Source organism: Macrobrachium nipponense, chromosome 39, assembly GCF_015104395.2.
Source record: "Macrobrachium nipponense isolate FS-2020 chromosome 39, ASM1510439v2, whole genome shotgun sequence".
Classification (NCBI taxonomy): Eukaryota; Metazoa; Arthropoda; class Malacostraca; order Decapoda; family Palaemonidae; genus Macrobrachium; species Macrobrachium nipponense.
In genome coordinates this window covers 52,099,876-52,120,065 of record NC_061099.1, presented here as the reverse complement: position 1 = coordinate 52,120,065, position 20,190 = coordinate 52,099,876, and positions in this window count along the sequence as shown.

The window sequence follows — 20,190 nt, the reverse complement described above, 5'->3', positions numbered from 1 at the left end:
CTTTCCTTATTTCCTCTTTTCTTTTAAGAGCAGCATCTGAAGTGACCTAGATACAGTTTAGTACAGTGGTCCCCCCTGTACTTGCAGGGGTGTGTACCAGACCCCCCCCCCCCCCCCCCCCATGCAAATAGTTGGAACCCTTATAGAAATGCGTAAAATTGCCTATTTTGTTAGTTAAAAAGAACTCAAGATAAACCCATTAAAATTTTTATACCTAGATTTTTTTTAATAGTTTTATCACAAAAAGTGCATTTTATGATGAAATTGATAGAAAAACCAGGAATTTGTGGATATTTCTCACAGAAAAATACTGCAAATAGGCGAAATTTCTGCGAATAATGGTGGGGGGGGGGGATATGTTCCAGAGAGAAATCTGCGAATACAGGGGCCCACTGTACACTTTGAGCAGCCTCCCCTTGGTAGTGGATAGCCACCCCTGTCCTCTCATTTATAACAAGGGGGAGGGTGGGGGGACAGGGCAGTTTTGTCCTGAACCCTGTACTACTTGTAATATGTACCCATAACTAAACTGCCTTGTAACATAAAGTTTTTATGGGAGATGTCTTGGTTCTCCAAAATGTTTTGTACTTAACCCATTTTTTGCTTTGGAGGGGCAATCAGGCCAACCATTTCACCAGACTGGTTGGAGGTTACAAGAATAACTTTCCCTGCTTACAAGGCAACTGGGTTCATGGTAATTCCATAATGACTTCCAAGTCCAGTCAGCTGAGGCAACTGACCTCCTCCTGAGGCATCACAACTGTCTTGCTCAGTCTCTGCAGTCAAAGGAAAAGTGAGTGAAATGGTTGGTGAATGGTGAGTGAGGGATTACTTCCCCCACTCACCCATCTACCCCAAATTTCCACCTGTTAATCACCATTTTGTTCATGAAACTTACCTGACAGATATATATATAGCTGTATTCTCCGAAGTCCGACAGAATTTCAAAATTCGCGGCACACGCAGTGGGCGGCCAGTGGTAGTACCCATTCCCGCCGCTGGGAGGCGGGGATATCGGAACTATTCCCATTTTCTATTCATATTTTTTCTGTCGCCGGTCGGTAAACAACTGTTTACAGACCTCCGCCTAGGATTTGAAACTTCATTAGCCGCTTAAGTATCCTAATTATTCTTTCGATTATTGACTTGGATTTGTGGCTAGGCATACGCTATCGTAAATTTTTTCATTGCATTTGATGTCTGAAGCTAGTTAGCCTAGTTTCAGACTTTGTCGTCTGCATGGGGTAAGGTGAGGCTACCGGAACTTTCGGTAGACACTCGCTTAGTATATATGACGTTTACATGTTTTCTTTGCATAAGTTCAATGTAATTAGTGTAATGTGTGACTGATTACGGAAGAAGTAGGATTCATGTACGCATTTTAGAGCGTGTTAGAATCAGGAGTTTCCTCCACAGATTAAACAGAAGTTAGAAATAATGAACCTTCTAACCTCCTGTAGATTTTATTTTGCCTAACCCTGTGGTATGGCTTACGGGCCTAGAAGAAGTGTCTGCTAGAGGATTACATCAAGTAATCTTAGACTAACAAAGTGCTCGCTCTCCAATCAGTGTTGTGAGTGTAGTGCCCCTTGTGTTGTGGAGGGGGCGTCAGATCGGCCCCATAATGCCTCTAGGCCTGGACCTCTGTCGGACTCCCAGGACTCAGGGAGAGGGCATGTCGAAAGCCGCAAGAGGGTTACGGGGGCTCCCCACCGATCTGGCGTCCCTTCGCAGAACCTGTTGACGCTTCCCAGGCTGCTAAAGATCGTGCACGTGCACGAATCTTGAAGGATTGCTTCTCGTCCTCCGAGGCTCCTCCCCGCGCAAGGGGTTGGAGCTCTCGGAAGGACTCGCGCCCTCTAAGAAAGCTTTAGAGAAGAGGACGCTTCACGTCCTCTCTCTCGTTAGGAGGGAACGTCAGATCGGCCCCATAACGCCTCTAGGCCTAGACCTCTGTCGGACTCCCAGGAAACCAGGGAGAGGGCATGTCAAAAGCCGAAGGAGGGTTACGGGTTTTTCATGCTGATCTGGCTTCCTTTCGGCAGGTCCTGTTGTCGCTTCCCAGGCTGCCGAAGATCGAGCACGTGCACGAATCTTGAAGGATTGCTTCTCGTCCTCCGAGGCGTCCTCCCCACACAGGGGTTGAGCTCTCGGAAGGACTCGCGCCCCCTAAAGAAGCTTTAGAGAAGAGGACGCTTCACGTCCTCTCTCTCGTCACGAGAGGATGAAAGAGTCCTGTGCCCTGTCAGGGCTCTCAAATTATATTTACATAAACGAAGGAAGTAAGAGGTTCCTTCGGGTAATGTATGGTGCTCAGGAAGAGACCACATTTACCCTTTTCGAAGAATGCACTGGCTCTTATCCTAAGGGACATATTAAGGAGGCTCATTCATCTTGCCAGAAGAGTGATTTGAGCCTCCTGCGAGTGAACGCTCATGAAGTTAGAGCTGTTTCAACCTCGCTAGCATTCCAAAAGAATTTGGTAATCAAGGACATTCTAGATACCACCTTTTGGAGGAGCAACTCAGTATTCGTCTCCTCTCCTAATGGCGCTCCGTATACGTTATGTAACGTTCGCTTTACTTCGAAAAAACAAGCTGATAAGTTTGACGTCCGGCAAGCTGCTTTGCACAGTCAAACAACTTATGTCTCTGGTTCGGCATAGAAGGGCAATTTAGACGTGAGGAAGCTTTTGGAGGTGCTCGACGTCCTATAAGTAGAGACATTCTCCAGGACGCTCGGCAAGCACCTTGCGAGGGTGTCTTTCGGACGCTCGGCGTTCCTTTGCTGAGTGCGTTTCTGTTTTTTTTTTTTTTCCCTTTTGTAAGATGTTTTCTTTTGCATTACTAAGACGCAAGTTGTCGCCACAGGCGGCGGCCACTGTCTTTGCTAAGAAGGTAGGAAGCGGTTCTTTTAAGGCCCGTCTTGAAGACGAAAAGCCATACGTCTTCCTTTAGTGTTCACACACTTCAGGAGCGAGCGTGCGGCCTCTCACCATGGAGACTCGCATTGAGGACGTCCCTTGAAAATAATTCAACGTCATACGCAAAACGCGGTTCGTCATAACATTGAGATGTTGGCAAGGTCGCTCGCCAGGACGCCTCTGGCGGGCCTTGCATGCATCGGGCGCTCAACGAGTTTCCTCTCTGAAACGTCTGTTCAGAGACTTGGTGTTCTCTGCTCAGACACGCTCGTAGCTACGCTTTCCAGGACGCTTGGCAGGACGCTTATGAGGACGCTTTTGAGGACGCTCAGCAGGACGCTTTCCAGGACGCTTTTGAGGACGTCAGCAGGACGCTTTCCAGGACGCTTTTGACGACGCTCAGCAGGACGCTTATGAGGACGCTTTTGTGGACATTCGCAAGGACGCTTCGGTGGAAGCTCGGCAGGACGCTTTGCGAGAGAAAAGACTTGTAGAAGGCGTCTTATTTGCTGTTCAGGACGTTTCTTAGGACGCTTGACGCTTTATAAACGCTCGTCAAGAGGAGGTTTTTTCAGACTCTCCACAGGACATTCCTTTACAGAAATTTTTTAAAAAAAGGATTCGGAGTTAGCGGAGAGACATACCCGAATTTTTTTCTTCGATCCCTCTTTCCTCTCATCGATTTCTCTGAGAATCGGGAAGATTATATACTCGGATTCCTGTGACTTTCGGTCATGTTAAAGGGTTTCCCCTATTAGCAAAGTGCTATATATTGTGTCAAGTAAGGACCGTTTTCCCCATTGTCAAGATACTAAACGTTTTGTCTTTTAAGTGGGGGGACCCCTCATAAATGGGGTAGTTCTCATTGACATAGATTTTAACGTTTTTATCGTTTAAGCGGATAAACTCATTCAACAATTTCGGAAGAGCTCTCATTCATTTTCAGAGGTTCATCCGGGGAGTAAGAAAAAGACTTGTAGACTAGATCCACGGAAGGTCTTATGTCCAATATCATAAGAAACATTGAACGCGGTCCCCTTTTTCGATCCTCGGTCTCTCTTGATGATCTCTATTCGAATATTACTCCCTTTCTGGAAAAGAGTCTTGGCAAAGAGTCAAGGAGTTCTTTTTAAAAAGTCTCATTCATTAGAACGTGGACAGTCGTTTTCCTTTCTTTCTCTCTTCCTCGTCGAGGAAAGATGTAGTAGAGAATTCGATGTTCAAATTACTACAATACTTACTAGTTTATCTTTGCGTCATTTTGCTAACGCATGGGTCAAGTCATATACGCATATCGTATTACCTCTGCGGATAGAAGCCGAAAGAACTGTTGTTCTAATGTATTTATTTGACACTCCCTTCAAATCCTCCAAGAGTTTTCGGAGTAAGAACAACTCTTCAGGTATTGTTACGACAACACCAACTCAGCTTCTGTATTTAGCGAATTCTGTTTCATTTAAATAGGCCTGCTTGAGAGTTTCCTTTTGCCTCGTAATATCATACCTATTCCTTTTCGTAAAGGGAGTAGCTGGCAACTCAGGCAGAATAGATTCTGTTCACCTTGAAGCTTTCCTTCGAGGAAGACTTTCTCCTTCACTCTTTTTGATAGAGATCGAAGGTGGTCGATCTCCAATCCTTATTTTGTTTTCTGAAGGAAAGAATTTAGGATGGAGATCGTGTTCAGAATCCTATAAATATACTACGTTATATTAACCTCCGACGATGATTCTACTAAGCAGTTGAATTGTCCGAGGGTAGGCGCATATCCTAGTTATTCTACGGATTGCGATTTAGACGAGAAGTATTCTAATTGAACTGCAACACCAACTCAGCTTTCTGTATTTAGCGAATTTTGTTTCGTTTAGATATGCCTGCTTGAGAGTTTCCTTTTGCTCGATAATTTCATACCTATCCCTTCGTAAAGAAGGAGTAGCTGGCAACTCAGGCAGATAGTGCGAGACGATGAACAAGGCTGCTGTTACTGTGATCTACGCAGTACCGGCTAGCTCGGTGTCATGCGCGGTTGGTTACGTCTCTCTCCCTTGCGGGAATGGCTGAATAAACCGTCTCTCTGCCCTACAATCATGGATTTTAGCCTCGGGTTGAGGAAATTTCTAGTAATCTTGAATGAACATGCCTTCCGTTTACTTAGAAAATTTCAACAAGATATCTCTTATACTTGTTCGGTGCGGGTTTACCGCACGGTAACAGAATTCTGTACGAATCTACGCGGCATAGCACTATAATAATGCTCTCCTGCTTATGCAAAGCGCAGCCTTATTTAGGGAAGGAAGCAGGCTGAGTGAGGAATGGATGATGTTGCTGGGGACCATTTCCTCGCTGGAGAAGCTTGTTTTCCCTGAATAAAACAGCAATTCAGACCTCTACAATTTTTTCCTCAAGAAGAAATTGGAATAACATCAAGATCTTGTAATAATTCTAATTTTCTCTCAACGGCTTGAGGATCACCTCGGGTGATAGCGAGAGGGTGCCAGACATCCGAACAGAGGAACAGATGTTCTGGCACATTGTCTGAAAGAATTGGAAGCCAAATTGGTCGGCTCTCCAGTTCCTCGAAGGGTGAGTTTGGATCGAGTGGCCCAAATCATCTCGGATAATTTCTCAGCTCTTTCATAGCTCAAGAAGAGAGAATTGGTTATGGGCTTGGGCACGGAACGTAACGATCCTCAAGAGGTTCGTTAAACTAGTGCACGTCCGTGCGGGTCTTCTCGATCTAAGGCAACAACTACTGACGTCTGAGTAATCCTCACTTAGAAGTATGTCGAAAGTGAGGAGAGACTGAGGGCGTCCTTTCGTTAACGTTTTTTTCGTAATATTGAAGACGAAGGAGCTTCCTCTTAAGTTGTTCCCTTATTCATGATCCTAGAGGATTAGCTTTAGTCGCCACATGTTGGCCTCTAAGAGGTTGGATTCACAGAGGTCAGATAATTCAGAGAATTGTCCCAAAGACCCTTCCCGAGAGAATCGGTGTAATCTAACATCGTCACTTAGTGAAGTATCTAATATCTCTCCTCTCTGAGTCTGAAGGCGTTCAGACTATCGAGAAGCGATAAGATCTTCAAGATTAATGGCAGTCTCTTGGCCAAGGCAAAGCAGTGCTGCCTATTTTCAGTGTTCAATCGGAGGGGGCCGTTTCTGGAGATAGTGAAGGGAAATGACTGTTCCTCGACCTCTGTGAATTTCTTTATGGTTCTATCTTTCCGTATGAAGTATGAGATAAGATAGAAGTCCTAACTATTGTAGAATATGCAAATATGTTGTTGACGGCCTCTAGGCTCAGAGATTCGGTTCTGTCAAACAACAAAGCTTCACGATCTTTGAGGTCTGGGGAGATCTTGAAATTCTCTGGATCGCAGGTTCCGGCATGGAACTTAGACATAGTCTGAGTTTCTGATGCCAAAAGCGTTTCGAACCTATCCTTTCTGCGAACTTAATACACGTGACCAGAAAGGCTAACATTCTAACCGCTCTAGCCACGGCAAAGAGGGTTAGTGAGTTTTAGCCATCATCAGAGGTTTTTAGCTTTAAAGGACATAATGCGGTCTGTCCTCTAAGCCTTCCGTTCTTGATAAGAACGAAAACCTGGTCTAACCCTTGACCCGAAGGCTTGGAGACCAAGGGTATGGCACAAATTATTGGGCAAGGGCATTAGAGAGTCCTGTGCCCTGTCGGGTCTCTCAAGTTTTATCTTGATAAAACTATAGAAAGTCGAGGTCAACGGACAATCTGCGGTGTTCCGTAAAAGACCAGACTGGTTCATGTCCAAGAACACCCTGGCATTATAGTCAAGGAGTTCTTTTAAGAAGTCTCATTCATTATGTTTGCATAAAGATTTGAGATTTTTTCTTAATATGAATGAATGCTCAAGAGGTGAGGGCGCGGCCTCGGAAGCATTTCAACAGGGCATGACACTCAGTAACATCCTGAGTGCCACGCTTTAGCGAAGCAACTCTGTGTTCGCTTCACACTCCCGACGGGATGTGAAGACGACATTTGAGATCTGTAAGTCGCTAGGACCATACTATCCGTAGATATATTATTGGGGGCAGCAAGCAACACGAATCCTATCCTATAGAAAAGGGATAGGTGTGCTTTTAACTTTGAAGGGTTGGTCGCTTGAGGCGCGTTCCTTTTCTTTAGCCTAGAAGTTATGGAACTAACTTTGATAGGTTAGGTCAGGTGGTGGTTTTTAGCTTCGTTGCCCTCAGAAGTATGGTCATATGGTCTAGTCACATTGTGGTCACGCCCCCGTTGACAGATCATCTAGAGCGCATCAGCATTACAGGTCTCTACCTCGCTGGCAACTCTAGTAACGCAGAAGCAGACTTTGGTGACAGTAATCACGAAGTCGGCTATGCTAACAGGTGAGGAACCAAGATGTATATCATCTACTTAATTTAGTTTCCCAAAAATCCTATTCTGTCTCTTCCCACCATCCGAAGGTGGGATTCAGCTATATATATTATCTGTCAGGTAAGTTTCATGAACAAAATGTTATTGTTATAATACAATTAAGTTTGTTCATACTTACCTGGCAGATATATATAATTAAAGTGCCCACCTCCCCTCAGGAGACAGTGGCACTGATAAAATATGAATAGAAAATGGGAATATTTCCTGATATCCGCCTCCCCAGCGGCGGGAATGGGTACTACCACCTGGCCGCCCCACTGCGTGTGCCGCGAATTTTGAAATTCTGTCGGACTTCGGAGAATACAGCTATATATATATCTGCCAGGTAAGTATGAACAAACTTAATTGTATTATAACAATAACATGTTTCAACCAGTTTCCAGCTCACATGATACATACTCCTATGTACAAGGCTCTGGTTTGTTTTAAGTTATTAAAAATTTCTTTGAATGTGTACAACTTCATTAAATCAGTATGAAATTGTCCTCATGTAGTGGTGATTAAAGTTTCTTGCAACCATGGTTCCAGGTGCCAGGAAGGAGTTCAAAGTCTTATTTATTTAGGAATATTTTATAAACAAAAAGTGAGCACTGAGTCCCTGGATCCCTTGCTTAGCAGCAGTTTCAGAATGGGAATGGAGATGGTGGATTTACAGGAAATAGTATTGTTTTCTGACCAGTGACCCACAGAAAAGTTTATTTAATTTTGTTGATGCTGTTTCAAATGCAAATCTGGAATTTCATACAATGAACTTACCTGTCATATATACTTAGCTAAGACTCCGTCGTCCCCGACAGAAATTCAAATTTCGCGCCACTCGCTACAGGTAGGTCAGGTGATCTACCTGCCTGCCCTGGGCGGCAAGACTAGGAACCATTCCCGTTTTCTATCATATTTTCTCTGTCGCCGGTGGTATCAACATTGTTGTTACTACCTCCTGACTGGAATTCGCTTTTCAAGACTTTTTGATCATCTATTTTGGATTTCTTGGTGACGTACTGGATCGTTGTTTTGGCATTCGCTGCCGTGGACTGGATTTGGACTTGCTTTTGATTTTTCTGATAGAATGTCTGATTCAAGTGTTAGTGTGAGAGTGTGTGTGAATGTAGGCTGCAAGGTGAGGATACCGAAGGCTTCGGTTGATCCTCACACTGTATGTCGTAAGTGTAGGGGGTTTGACTGTTCTTTAGCTAACACCTGTATTGAGTGTGAAAAGTTGAATGCTAATGAATGGAAGACTCTAACTTCTTACTTGAAGAAGTTAGAGAGGGATAGAATTAGACGGGCTGCACAAAAGGGTGTGAGTACAAGGCCTATTGAGCCTTTTTCTGAGTCTAACTCTCCTGTTATTAATGATTTTGATTCTCCCTATGTATCTGAACCCTCACAGGCTTTGCATTCGGATTCGGCTTTCTGAAATCGCCAATCTGAAGGCTTCTCTTCGTAAGATGAAGACAAAAATGGCGGCCATGCAAGGTAAGGGAAGTGATAGTGAATTACTTAGTGAAGTGAGTGTTCCCAGTGTTGTGGAGGGGGCGTCTGACCGTCCCTGCGATGCTCCCAGGCCTAGACCTCTTCCAAACTCACATACCCAGAGGAGAAGGAAAGTCGAAAGTCGTACGGAGGTTGTGGGGAATCCCCAACGGTCAGGCGTCCCTTCAGCAGGTTCTGTTTCGCTACAGTCTGCTCAGGACCGCTTTAATAGAAGCGTCCTACGAGATTGTTTCTCGTCGTCCGGTTCTCCTTCACCTAAACGAGGGTGGAAGGACTCGGATCTTTCTAGGCCACTGAAAAGGCACTGGAAAGAACGCGCGTTTGACTCAAGCCCAGGAGCGCTTCTCGGAGGAAGCCCCCTCTTCTATCAAGAAGGCTAAGATGGTCTCGACGCCTCCTCGATCGGTAGTTGAGGATCGCACTCCTTCGAGTTCTCCTGCTTCTTCTATTGAAGAGGACGCTGGTGTGGCTTCCAAGAGGATATTGCTAGCTGTACAAGAACAGTTAGCCTCTTTGGTTGGTGTTCTTTCGAAGGATCCCCCTCGCAAGAAGGACGCTAGACTTCCTATTAAGAAGTCTCGTCTTCGTTCGCCTGCCAGACGTGAAGCGTCTTTCAGGCATGAAGAGCCTTACAAGCGCAAGACGTCTTCCAGGCGCGAAGATTCTTTCAGGCGTCAGGAGCTATCCGAGCGAGTTGCTCTAGACAAGGATACGCTCAGGCGCGAGGTGCCAGCCAGGCGAGAGGAGTCAGCCAGGCGCGAGGCGCCAGCCAGGCGCGAGAGTCAGCCAAGCGTGAGCAGGCCACCGCCAGGCGCGAGGAGTCAGCTAAGCGCGAGGCGCCAGACAAGCGCGAGGCGTCAGCCAGGCGCGAGATGCCAGCCAAGCAACAAGCTCCAGCCAAGCGAGAAGCGCCAGCCAAGCGCGAAGAGCTTGCCAGGCGTGAGAAGTCAAGCAGACGCGAGACTTCTAGTAGACTTGAGAGAGAATCTGTTCACTCTATGAGTCCCTCTCCTAGTAGGAGTTTGTCGCCAGTAGAGAGAGAACTTGGTGAAGATCCTCTCGTTTTTCAAGCCGATTCTCCGCACGGTGTGGAAGTAGATTCGGAAGACGAGGTTAACGGTAGAGAAGGCTTCTCTAACTATAGAGTTTTGACGGACCTTCTTTTGCAGGAGTATGGAGATTCGTTGACTCCTGCGGCTCCTCCTTCGCCTCGATCACTGTTTTCGAGTGCGATCGTACCGAAGTCTTCGTCGGTTTTGAAGATGAGACCTACGATCTCTATGAAAAGAGCTCTACAGTCTCTTGACAAGTGGATGTTGTCGAAGAAGGAACTGGGCAGAACCACCTTCTGTATGCCTCCAGCCATACTTTCTGGTAAAAGAGGTGTCTGGTACCGAACTGGGGAGAACATGGGCCTTTCTCTCCCAGCGTCGGCTGAAGCGGACTTTTCAACCTTGGTTGATTCATCGCGGAGACACGCTTTGAATGGAGCTCGTGTGACTGGGCGATTTCTGAGACTGATCATCTCCTCAAGGGCCTCTTCCATATTTTGGAAGTGTTTAATTTCCCTAGACTGGTCCCTTGGGGTGATGTCTAAGAAAGGCTCATGACTCGGAAGGTCTAGACCCCGAAGTCATTCTTAGTATTCTGTCATGTATTGACAAGGCAGTACAAGACGGATCGGGAGAAGTCTCCTCTCTCTTTGGAGCGGTACTCCTTAAGAAGAGGAGTATTTTTAGTGCCTACTTAACCAAGGCGGTTTCTCCCTCACAGAGAGCAGCCCTGGTTTTCGCTCCCATGTCAGACTTCTTGTTTCCTTCTCCAGTTAGTGAAGGACATTTCTCGCTCTCTGACTGAGAAGGCGACACAGGATCTTCTCCTTCACACTGCAAGGAAGAAGAGACCCCTAGTTGCGATTGACAAGAAAGGACTGACTTCTACTGTTCAGCCCTTTCGAGGAGGCCCTCCCTCCAGAGCTCCCTCTAAGAGAAGAGGTCCTGAGAGAGAGGTAAAGCTTCTTCCCGTCCCATTAAGAAAGGGAAGTGAGACAGACAACCTCCAAACACCAGTGGGTGCCAGGCTTCTCGGATTTGCAGACGCCTGGACATTCATAAACTCGGACGCCTCTTCGATGTCCATAATCAGGAAGGGATATCTTATCCCCTTCCAGGACAGTCCTCCCCTAACGGCTATTCCGCGGGAACTGTCAGCCAGATACAGGGACCCTGTACTGAGAGATACTCTTCGTCTGATGGTGAATCAAATGTGGGACAAACGAGCTATAGAATTAGTTCTGGAGTAAAACTCTCCGGGGTTTTACAATCGTCTTTTTCTGGTTGCGAAAGCCTCGGGGGGCTGGAGACCAGTACTAGATGTCAGCGCTCTGAACAAGTTCGTTCTAAAGGAGAAGTTCTCTATGGAGACTTCGGCCTCAGTCCTTGCGGCTTTACGTCAAGGAGATTGGATGGTGTCGCTGGATCTCCAGGACGCTTATTTCATGTCCCGATTCACCCTTCTTCGAAGAAGTACCTCCGTTTCATGACGGGGGGAAGGATCTTTCAGTTCAGGGACTTGTGTTTTCGGCCTGTCCACAGCTCCTCAGGTCTTCACAAACCTGATGAAGAATGTGGCGAGGTTTCTTCACCTCAAAGGCGTCAACATCTCTCTATATCTGGACGATTGGCTCATCAGGGCCAGAAACAGAGAGACAGTGTTTGGAGGACCTTTCTTTGACCCTAGACCTGATAAAGGCGTTGGGACTACTCGTGAACCTCGAGAAGTCACAACTGATCCCCAGACAGAACTTAGTCTATCTGGGGATTCAGATGGATTCTCGGGGTTTTCGAGTATTTCCTTCGCAAGAGAGAATCGTGAGAGGCTTGGAGAAAGTCTCTCTCTTCTTAGGGAAAGAACGAACTTCGGCGAGGGAATGGTTAAGCCTTCTAGGGACCCTTTCCTCGCTCAAACAGTTCTTTCCTCTAGGAAGACTTCATCTTCGTCCTCTTCAGTTTTTCCTAAGGAGATCTTGGAATTGGAAGACGGGACTTCTCTCCGACAGTTTTCTCCTTCCAATGGAAATGAAAACACACCTGCAATGGTGGTTGTCCCCTCTAAAAGAGAACAAGGGAATTTCTCTGGAAGTTCCGAACCCAAGTCGAGTATTATATTCAGACGCATCGGAGAAGGGTTGGGGAGCAACACTAGGACCGAGAGAAGTGTCAGGCACCTGGAAGGCAGCACAGGTGTCCTGGCACATAAATTGCAAAGAACTTCTGGCAGTTCACTTGGCTCTAAAGTTCTTCGAACCTTTGGTGGCAAACAGTGTGGTCCAAGTGAATGTGGACAACACTACCGCCCTGTCCTACATTCGGAAGCAAGGAGGAACACACTCCTTGTTCCTATACGAAATAGCAAGAGATCTGCTACTTTGGACCTCCCAGAGGAACATCTCCCTCCTGACAAGATTTGTTCAGGGTACGAGAAACGTCAGGGCGGACAGACTGAGCAGGAGAAGCCAGGTCCTTCACACAGAATGGACCCTTCATTCAGAGGTGTGTCAGAGTCTTTGGGATCTTTGGGGCACTCATGTAGATCTGTTCGCCACATTCCTTTCCAAAAGGCTGGAAGTCTTTTGCTCAGTGGTGGAAGACCCAAGAGCTCTCGTGGTCGACGCCTTCCTGCTAGACTGGTCTCATGTAGACGTGTACGCTTTTCCCCCTTTCAAAATCCTGGGGCAAGTGTTGAGAAAGTTTGTAGCGTCCAATGGAACAAGAATGACCCTGATAGCCCCGTTTTGGCCAGCACAAGATTGGTTTGCAGAGGTGCTGGAGTGGACAGTAGACTTCCCCAGATCCCTTCCAAGAAGGATGGATCTTCTCAGACAGCCACACTTCGAGAGGTTTCATCAAAACCTCCCCGCTCTCGCTCTGACTGCCTTTCGACTATCGAAAGACTTGTCAGAGCGAGGGGGTTTTCTCGCGAAGCTGCAAGCGCTATCGCTAGAGCCTGCAGAGCTTCCACTAGACGAGTCTATCAGTCTAAGTGGGAGGTTTTTAGAAGGTGGTGTAAGTCTAAGAAGTTGTCCTCCTCCAGTACCTCTATAACCGAAATCGCTGTGATTTCCTTTTGTTCCTGAGAGAGGACTCACTTATCTGTATCGACTATCAAAGGATACAGGAGCATGCTTTCGGCAGTCTTCAGAAACAGAGACCTAGAGATTGCACGACTTGATTAGATCGTTTGAAACGACAAAATCTAAGGAACTAACTCCTCCCAGCTGGAACCTGGATGTAGTTCTCAAGTTCCTTTTGTCTGACAGATTCGAGCCTCCTCATTTAGCTTCGTTTAGGGATTTAACGAGGAAATGCTTGTTTCTCCTATCTTTGGCGACAGCCAAAAGAATTGGTGAACTTCACGCCCTTGAAGATGAAGTTGGCTTTAACAGAGACTCGGCCTTCTGCTCGTTTAGAACACTTTTTCTAGCGAAAAATGATTCGAGATTAAAGGCTTATCGAGTCTAGTGGGTAGAGAAACAGAAAGGTCTCTTTGCCCTGTAAGAGACTTGAAGTTCTACTTACAAAGGAAGAAACAAATGGAAGGCTCTAGGCAAGGTCTTTGGTGTTCGATTAAGGACCCTACAAGAATCATGTCTAAGAATGCATTAGCTTTCTTCATAAGGAGCGTCATTACAGATGCTCACAAGTTCTGTCCTGACGACTCTTTCCCGCTTTTAAGAGTAAAAGCTCATGAAGTTAGAGCAAGTGGGCGACGTCTCTCTCTTTTCAGAAGAATATGTCGCTAAAGAAAATCATTGATACGACATATTGGAGGTGCAATTCGGTATTTGCATCTCACTATCTTAAAGACGTTCGCGTGACCTACGAGAAATGTTTTTCTCTGGGGCCTTTCGTATCGGCGGATACGATACTGGGTACGGGAGCAAACACCAATCCTTAACTTTGTACATACCTTCTACTAGATATGTTCTAGATTTCTGCTGACAAAGAGGGCTCGGTGCTGCACTGGCGGCCAGTCACTGTTGTTCAGTAAGGAACTCTTGTGATATCTTTTAGAGGAGTATTTAAATTTTTTTTGAGAATTTTTGTATGAATGCGTATTAGTTTCGAGTTATGGGTTGTTTGTAATGAGTTCGGGGATAACTCAGAACAATTCTTTATACTAACATGGTGGTTAGGATCAGGTGGTCGGGATTGGTTGTGCTCCTTCATAAGGTGTGTTGTCATAGAAGTGGTCCAGTACCCATTGACAAAGTCCTTTCAGGCTCTGCCGAGTAAGCGGTTCATATACCCATCGACAGACCCACAAGAACTCTTAGCCATAGATCACATATCTCGCTAAAGTCTTGAGGTGATGCAGACTACCGGGCTACAGCCACGAAGTCTACCACCTATCAGGTAGGAACCAAGGTTTTTCTTTTATACCTACAACATATGTTGTTTACCTGTCTATTCCATTTTAGCTGTCTCTTACCCTCCACCAAAGGGTGCCAATCAGCTAAGTATATATCTGACAGGTAAGTTCATTGTATGAAAATTATATTGTTATAATACAATAAAGTTTCATACATACTTACCTGGCAGATATATACGATTAATGGCCCACCCAGCCTCCCCGCAGGAGACAGGTGGAAGAGAGAAAATATGATAGAAAACGGGAATAGTTCCTAGTCCTGCCGCCCAGGGCAGGCAGGTAGATCACCTGACCTACCGGTAGCGAGTGGCGCGAAATTTGAATTTCTGTCGGGGACGACGGAGTCTTAGCTAAGTATATATCTGCCAGGTAAGTATGTATGAAACTTTATTGTATTATAACAATATCATTTTTAAAAATGTTTATTTACAAAATTTAGGAAGTTTCAGATTTTTAAAATACTTTTTGTTAAGATATAGTTTGTTTTAAAATCATAAGTTCCCTTGGTATTGGCAGGGGTTTGCATACACTGTGCTTTGTTAATGTTTGCAGAACTGTGTTGATTTGCCAAAAAAAAAAAAGTGACTATCTTCTTTTTTTTTAAACATTTTCAGAGGATGCATTCTAAGAAATTCACTGTGTCTGGTGTAGCAGCAGTAAATACATTAAAAAAATATTCAATTAGTGACCGAGAAATTTTGGATAAAAGAGTTAAAACCAATCCTCGCTATGCTGATATTCGTCCTCGAACAAACACAGGATTCAACACACATCGACGACAAGAACTGGAGCATGAAATCCGCAAGTATTATAAAGTTAGTACATATAGGTATTTCAGTTTTAATTATCTTTTCCATCATGGTAAATGTAGAATGTGGAGTAACTTCAGAGATACTGCACTGCAGTTAATACTGTTTCTTTTAGTACAGTGTGTCACTAGTTTTGAAGTGTGATATGTCATTTTACCAGTATGGTATATTTTTACTATTTCTGCTCTGCATGTGATGCTGATCATAATTGAAGTTGGATATTGTACACTTCCTTTCTGTTTGTAATAGTGTAATATTTTGATATTCTTTATATAATGAAATTTTCTGATAGTTGAGCATACAATTAAGCATAGACTAATGAGCAAACTCTTTAAGGGAAAATACACTTTCTCTTTGTAGCTGCAGAAAAGAAGTGAAATTATGCTGTCATTAATATCTTTCTGCCAAGGTGGAGAGAACAGTAGTTCACTTTATTGCATGAGTAAATTTCAGTTGAAGGCGAGGAGTCTTCAGTTTACATGTATGTCATTTGTGGCATACACTGTACACTGCATGTAAAATGCAGTAAATGTGGTCTTTGAAATATTTTGTAAGATTTTGATTGGGAAAAATGTATACTACTGTATGCACACTAGAAAAGAATGCAATTCGTGAAAGGTAAGATACAGTAATAGCATTTGGAAAAGTAACACATACAGTACAGTATTATTTAGGATGACTGTTACCCACTGTTAAAGTTGGCTTACATTTTCGCACCATTAATTATGATCAGCATTCAGAATAAACAAGAATATTTCTTGGCAGACCCAGATGGACTTCTATAATTACCTGTTTCCAAAGAAGTGGCATTGGAATGTTTACATCCTTTTAGAAATCTTTACATACTTTTTTGAATTCTTCTTGCTGTCCTTGTGCCTACGATGTGAATCGGCTGTAATAATTTTGACTATTTCTGGCTGTTTTTCACTTGTACGGTATTGTGCTTATTTTCTGTTTTGTTTTTGGCACTTGTCTAGTGCCATAAAATCGGAGATTTATGGCGCCATAACGGGCCAAGTTTCAGCCTTCTCACCTGAACACTATCAACAGCTAACCATCCATTGTCAGCTAATAAGTGCTCGACACTTGCTTCCAAATGTCTGGCATCAGCTCCTGAGAGCTCAGCGCCCACTCCCAGGCACCCATTGCCTCTTTCATATGCTCAGAGACTGCGGTCTCCTTCACCTCTGGATCATGACAAACTTTTTGGCTCCTATTAAACAGCATTTAGCCCAAATTATGGAGTTATTAAAGAACGCTCCTTCTGCTCCCAACTCGTTTCAGGATGATATTCTGTCTCTGGTCTCCTCCTCTTCAGAATAGGCCTACCAAGAATGCCGCACCCCCCCCCCTTCAGCTTATGCTGAATTTTTTGGCAAATATTCCTGCATTTTTCACCCCGGCTGCCCCATCATCAGATGACAGGACAATGCTTCCCAAGATGGTCCTATCATCTTCCTCTTAAGAAGTCCTTCAAGGAGATGGAAAACTGGCTTTATGCCAAAAGGGAGCAGGACAAAACATCTCCTCTCTCTCATTTAATTCGTGACTGGCGAAGCTCCTCCTTTGGCCTTGGTAGTACTAGCTGCTTCCTCCCAAGGGGACTTCTCTGGTCTAAATTGATTCATCGCACCATTTTGCATTCTTGTTGGTGAAGATCATGTTTTCTGTGCAGATCTAGGTTATCAACAGGGATTAGAGCTGTCTTCATTGGTTGGTGTCATTGACGGGACCTTTTCTATGATAAGAATTGTGAGAGTTTTTATTCTCTCGATTCAACTGTGAAGACGTAGGTCCACATTCACCTTAGTCATTCACTAAGTAATACGTATAGTATTGTTTCTCCATGGTTGAGATTCAACTACTGATGAGAAACATCTGTCTTGCAATCACAGGGACTCCAGTCTCTAAAAGGCATTTGACTTGTCTAATGTGCACATGCCCTGCAAGAATCATCATCTCAACTCTCAACATAGTTGGCAAACAAGATAGATGATTTGTATGGTTGTTCTCAACATCACCCTTCAAAGGGCAAGTGTCGGCGCAATCATCTCCTGCGCTGTGGACTGAGTACTGTGATCCAGATCAGTCATTACTTTGTCCTATTGGTGTGTTGCTGTACCTATGAAGGATCGACACTCTTCAGTGAGTGTCGATGTCTTTATCCACTGCAGACTACAATGCAGAAGTGTCTAATGACTCATCTTTCTCCAAGTCTTATGAGATCTTGAGAGACTTCTCTGCAATTGGGTACGTCCAGTGGCTTAGTACATTTCATCACTCCAAAAAATTTGCCGGACTGGAAGATAGATGGTCTCATTGCGACCATACTATTTTTATCTTTCTTCCTCCGGGTCCGCCCACAGGTCCTTGGACCGGTGGTGGATGCTCACAGATTGTGTTTGCTTACCCTGCTCTTTCAAGAGGACAAGTTGCATCTCGCCTATGATGTGCAATTCTAAAGGTAAGAAGGATGCGGGAGTAACTGGCCTCTCCACCCTCCCCTTCTCGTCCTTCTACTCCTCTTCCTTCAAGTTTAGGATAGGACTCAGACTTACACTTGCTGGTCTGGCGATTAATGCGGTGAGCTTGCACATTGAGGTGCCTTTCTATTTTTCTTGTCAGAATCATAGGAGCAATCCCACTCCTTCCTCTAGCAAGGTGAGGAACGAGATGCAATAATGCAAACTCTTCCCAGAACTTTACATTAATGCCTCCAGCTCTAAATATTCCTCCCAGCCCTTTTTTGGATGAGTTATGATTCCTCTCATTTCGAAAAGGCCCAGAAGTCTGACTCCCCTCGAGTAGGTTCCTTCACGTGGTGAGGGGGTAAGGGATTCTGCCTTCAAGTTTGCGAAGGTTGGATCCTGATGGAACGCCTACAAAACTTTTGGCATTAACTTGCGTGGACATTTCCACTTTCGAAAAATTTCAGTGCTAGGGTGAGTCTGGGAGGGGTTCGTGGTTTGGAGGGGGTTTGCATTCGAAGCTAATTGTGGGAGTTGTGGTGGTGAGTCGCCACCCAATACAATTTGGACCCAAGAGATGGTGATGGGATTTTCCTATTGCTATCTTGAGGGTGGAACCATCTCCAGGGATCAGCCCATCGGAATCCAGGGGGGGGCCTGGTTTTTGGGATGGGACTCCTGGCTTTTGTCCGAAAGCGCACCATTATGTTTAAAGTGGGGAGTTGGTCCCCATTAGTGGGGGCAGAACTCCCAGCAGGCAGATTGGCTTATACCTGGGCCACTATAAGCATATTGGTGCTATCCCGAAAGGGTAAGGTATGGGGCAGACCGTTGGGAAGCAGCTTCTACGTGTGCCGTTGGTGGAGAATGTCGAACCCATGTCTAGTCCGTGATACCTTGTTGGTCTTCCCAAGCAGCAGTAGTTGTGTGTGTGTGTGTATGTATGTATGTATGTATGTATGTATGTATGTATGTATGCATGTATGTATGTATGTATGTATGTATGTGTGTATGTATGTATATGTTTTCCCCCCCTTTTTTCCCTTCAAATTCCCATGAATAATATGTCAAGTACACTGTCCCCTGGACCCCCCGACTCTTTGGCACCGTTGACAACCTTAGGCTTGGATAAGGACCTCCCTTTGCCATCCATAACCTCCTTCAATGAAAACATCAAAGATTCTTTGATTGTTACTACAAGCTCTTATGTAGTTCAGAACAGAAGAAAGAATAGCAGATTTAATAATAGAAATAAGAATGCTAATCCTGATATTGGAATTTTACTTGGATCTCAAGAACCCGAGACTTATAATAAATACCTTTCTCTTGACCTCGACAAAAGCATAAAAGAACTGAATATATTTGATGTCCATAGAGATATTGTGAAATGCATTGGCAGAGAACCAAAGATAGCCTCTCAAGGTGAAGGAAGCTTGCTTGTAGAAGTTTCATCACCAGATGAAAGTAGAAAATTACTGTCTATTAGTGCTGTAGAAGGAAGCACAGCAAAATGCACTCCTCACAAAACAATGAATCATTCTAAAGGAGTAGTGTATAATACCGAACTCCTATATTATTCTGAGGAGACACTCCGAAAAGAATTTGCTGATCAAAAGGTGGTTGATGTGAGACGAATCAAGAAAAAAGTATTGGGAATATTATATCCAACACCTTTGATACTCACCTTTGATTGTTTGAGACTCCCTAAATTTCTGAAAGCTGCGTGGCTTCACCTGCCAGTTAGACAGTATATATTCCCGCTCCCAGAAGATGTTTCCATTGCCAAATGTTTGGCCATTTGATTACAACATGCAGGAAAAAAGAAAGGAATGAACCAGCCATATGCTTTAACTGTGGCAGAAAAGAGCATGGGAATTGTGAGCTTACTTCGTGCTGCCCTAATTGTGAGGGAGACCATAATGCTGCACATAAATCATGTATCAAGTATCTCATTGAAAAAGAAACACTTTGTATCAAGACTCAAGAGCGCATTACCTTTAAAGAAGCAAGACAAAAGACTTTGCAGACTCAAGAGCGCATTACCTTTAAAGAAGCAAGACAAAAGACTATGCTGAAATTCAACACCCAGAAGTCATTTGTAGATGCAGTAAAAGGAAATGAGGAAAGACAAACGAAATTGAGTCTCAAAAAGTGTAATGAAGATAAAGACGAAAAAATGGATGCTGGGACAATTGTCAAGAAGAGGACCTTAAGTGAAGAGTCTGTAACAATGCCTGAATAAAAAATCAAGCACCTTGAGAAAGGAGATACATCCGCAGAAAAAGTTAATGAGTCAAAACAAAAAGTTAGTAAACCTTCACCATCCTATGGTTCAGCTGACCCTCATAGAACATCTGAATTAATGGAAAATAATGAGTCGTATCCCACTATCTTATCATACAACACAGTAGCAACAAATGTAGAACCTAAGGCAAACAAAATGTTAAACTCAGTTTGGCTTGGTTTAGGCTGAAAATGATAAACCAGATACTACAAGGGTCGAAGATAATACTAAAGATACTGCTGTTTCAAATACTATCATAAGTGATCACTTGGTACATTCAAATGACCCTCTAAGTACTCTTTCGACATCTGGAACTGTACCAAAAGTCCGTCACAAAACTCAGATGTC